The following is a 3,895-nucleotide window of genomic DNA, read 5'->3' on the forward strand; positions in this document are numbered from 1 at the left end:
GATGCGAGGAAATGCCTGACCTTGCCCTGCAGTTTGTGTCCTGGGCCAGAACTAGTTTTTAAGTCAAAGGTCTGACGATTTCCTTGCGGCACCTTGTCCAAAAGCAGCCTCCTACCCCTGCGTCAGTGCGACGCCCCTTCCCCCACTGTGCGACCAGGCTTCTCCCCACACCCACCAGATTTCACCCGAGGGAAGGGCTCCTGCTTTGCTTGACCCTGTGAAACATCACCCAGCTCTTCGGGCGTTGCCTTCCAGAGAGGTTCTGGCCTGCACCCTTCATGCACACTCCAAAACATCAAGGGAAACAGGTGCAAGAGGGGAGCTCTTAAAAGGACGAATTCTCGGGCTTTGGCTCCTTTAACACTGATGCAGCCAGAGAAACCAGAACCTCCGTCTGTCAGGAGCAAATTTCCCTTCATCTTGACAAATCCTCTTAATTCTGCAGTCGACCGGATAACTCTGAGCTGCTCAAAACAGGCATGTTAGGATCTTTTGATCCTCGCTATGCCTCCTGAAACGTAGCCAGCCAATCACACCTACCAATGTGGCTACAACGACTAATTAGGGCAGAATGAGAGAATTAGCAAAGCGAGAGGGCACCTTCTTTACAAGTCACCTTCAGCCTCGCTCAGTTACGCTGGGTCTGCTCCAAATGCCCCCAGTCAGGCTCCGCCATGCCAAGCCAGGCTTTTGCCCATTTAGGGTCACATTTCTAACAAGCCTCTTCACTATCGATATGTACAAGCCCTGAACAAAAGAACGCTAGCAGAACACGGGCTTCATTTTTCGGAGATAAATTATTCCCAACTATTCTCTGTTACCAGGCCAACTTGGAAAAAAAAGAAAAGAAAAAGAGAAAAGAATTGGCTTTCGCGGCTCGCTGCTGCTGAGCAGGCCACTGGCGGTGCATGGCAGCAGCCTCACGGGTACGTTGAGTTCGTTACGGAAGGATATGTGCTATTAGGGCTCTCAGGTGAGCATCCCCGCTTTCCGAGCCCAGCGTGGTCCCTCTTGCTGTGACCATTTGTGACTGCGCTAGCAGTTCTCACACGGATACATCATGGGATTGGCAGGCTTCAGTCATGCTGCCTGGCAAGGAGCCTGGGCTTTTGGACAGCTGCTGGGGAGAACAGGGCACTCACACCCCCTGACACCCCCAGGGGCTGAGGGCTTGTCAGTAGCGATGGCACCTGGCCGGACTCTGACCGGATGCAGCCTGCCTCAGCCTCAACAAATCCATGTTCATTTTCTAACCTGGTGGCTGAAACGGGGCTTACAGGTGAGCAGGGTGGAGGTTCCTCTTCTGGCGCGCAGGGCAGGAGACACTACCCTCCCAGAGCTTTACTGGCTAGAAATGCTGCTTCCTAGAAAGCCCATGCCCTGCCTGTGCCTGCAAAAGCAAGGATGGGGTCCTTATGGCACACTGAGCTGCCCTTGCACCGTCCTGCATACCCACACAGAAGGAAACCCCTACCCAGGGCACAGGAGAGGCCCTCGCCTGCCTTTGCCCCATGTAAGGTGGTGAGCCCCAGGCAAGCAGGTGACCTGGCTCAGCTGAAGGGTGCCTTGGGTGGCAGGAGGACACGACTGACCCAGCTGCACTGCCCAGCCACGCTGTCCCCAGCCAGCATCTCCCTGCTCTTCCCAAGTCCTCAGGGAGCGTTGGTGGCATCCTGCAAGGGAAGAGTGACCCCACTGGGGATAGACACATGAAATGTCCTGCAGAGACAGGTGAACAGAGAGAGATGCAGAAGCCTGAGCAATCCTTTACCTCCCCTCATGCAGGCACGTCCCATGACGTCTCCTCTTCTCCAGACACACAAAATGTGGACGCACTGCCTGTGTGACAGCCATACAGTTTGGCACACGGGTAGAAAGGGGAAAAATCCTCTGCTGGCTGCTCCTCCCCCCAGAGAGGCTTCCTGTAGCACAGGATCAGCCCCCATGGGAAAGCAGGAGGCACCCGCTGTCCTCCCCCTCTCTCTGCCTTGACCAGAGGTGCTGTGACCCCAGGGCTCTGCTCTGCCTGGCTCTTGGGAAGTTTCCTGAAATAAGGGCCTCTGCTTCCCTCCCTGAAGCTCCTTTCCTATGGCACCAACACAGCCATCAGTAAGATGGCTCTCTCCTCCTTCCCATGCCCAGAACCCGCGCTCCTCCAGCCTCCAACTCACATCCACCTCAGTTTGGCCATGCCCTTCCTCAGCATGATGGCCACTGATTCCTTCAACCCTGAGGGACAAGACAGATGTTTGTCAAGATCTCCTGGGAGCACAAGTGGAGCTGCATCTCCCATAGCTCCTCTGGGCAGCCCTGCTCTGCCCTGCCCTGGCAGCCCAGCCGGCGTGGGTGAAGGTGGCTCTCATAGCACATGGACAACCAGGGCACCCCCAGGCCAGGGTGAGCGCCAGGGCAGGCAGAGAGGCATCGCCCTGTTGGGTGGTGGGAAGTAGCGAGATGCCACAGGTCCCTCTGCACTAGCCAGCTACTCGCTGCTTCTCTTCCCACAGCCTGCTCCCAGCCTCCACGGTGCCCGTGGGCGGCAGCAGGACATGGAGCAGGGCCATGCATCGGTGCGGGGAGCGCTGGCAAGCTCCCAGGCAGGTCTCCATCCCAGCAAGCGAGGGTGAAGCCGCTTCCCCAGGACCAGCTCTGCCCATCGGGGAGGGCTCGCCCAGCAGCACTCCAGCTTTCAAGGGGAACAAAACCCCTGTGGGGGCTGGAGGGGCTGAGTCATGCGGAGAGGAGGGTGCGGGGCTCGCTGCAAGTCATGACTGCGTGGAGGTGTGGGCTCAGGGGCTGCTGTGCCCCTGGGGGGCACAAATCCCCCGGTGGGCACAGGACCAGGCGGGAGATGTCATCGTGACGTTCAGGGTCAGACAAAGGTTTGGTAACTTGAACTGAAGGTGCTAGTGGGCTGTGGTTCCCAGGGAAAGGAACAGCCCTTCTCCAGTCCCTGCTGTTTCCCACGTTGGGATCAGGAGTGGTGTGGAAATGTGCCCTGTCACGGGACCCTGCAGCAGAAGTGCCACAGGGCTGCATGGAGGTGATGGGGAGCGCTGGCAGGAGGCATGACCTGCTCCTGACAACTCCCAAGGGGATAAAACAGTCAGAGCAAGCTGAGGACCTGTTCCAGCTCCCGTCATGCCAGCCCTTCATGGGAAGGCACTGGGATTAGGAGTGATAGCAATGCGTTCTTGATGTAATACATGAATGTAGGACCTTGCCATGGGCAACTGATGCAGGGGGTGGCTTATATAGACCCGAAGCTCAAATTTCCCCGTGCCCAGCAGGTAAAGCTTCAGTGTGTGAATCTGGGGCAGAACAAATCCAAAACAAGCAGCCAGGCACATATAGGAGCTTTGTGTGGATCTCTCACCCCAGCTGGCATCTGCAGCACCAGGGTGGGCAAGGATGAGGCAGGACAGAGCTGGGACTGGGGTCACAAAGTCCATGACAGATGATGCAACTCTCCTGATAGACGTGGGCAGAGGGCAGGAGGGTCTTTCTACCTCTGGATGCCAGGATTGGAGAAAAAATGCCTTGCATTAGTAAAAAGCAGGGATAATGTAGCCTCCCAAGTGGCAAGGAGCTGAGTGAGCCTACTGGGAGGAGGGAAGCCCTGCTAGGGCCGTGCCTCTCCTTGGGTACCACTGCCCAAAGTTGGGGACCCCGTCCCCAGACAGATCTCATCTGTGTTGGACAGTCAGCCAGAGCAGCAGGTACTTTGCTCTCCTGAGGCTGCTGTCAGGCAGTTTTCCAGGCTGCCTGACTCTACCTGACTGCACGTCTGGTTAAGATGAGCAGCTGAGACGCAGCTCCCCGAGCAGCCCTTGCAGGCAGGCAGGCGCCAGCTGGGCTGCGAGCAGCGAGGGGCGGCTGAGTTGTCACCCTCCTC

The sequence above is a fragment of the Phaethon lepturus genome, unplaced genomic scaffold (genome assembly GCF_000687285.1).
Source record: "Phaethon lepturus isolate BGI_N335 unplaced genomic scaffold, ASM68728v1 scaffold39460, whole genome shotgun sequence".
Taxonomy (NCBI): domain Eukaryota; kingdom Metazoa; phylum Chordata; class Aves; order Phaethontiformes; family Phaethontidae; genus Phaethon; species Phaethon lepturus.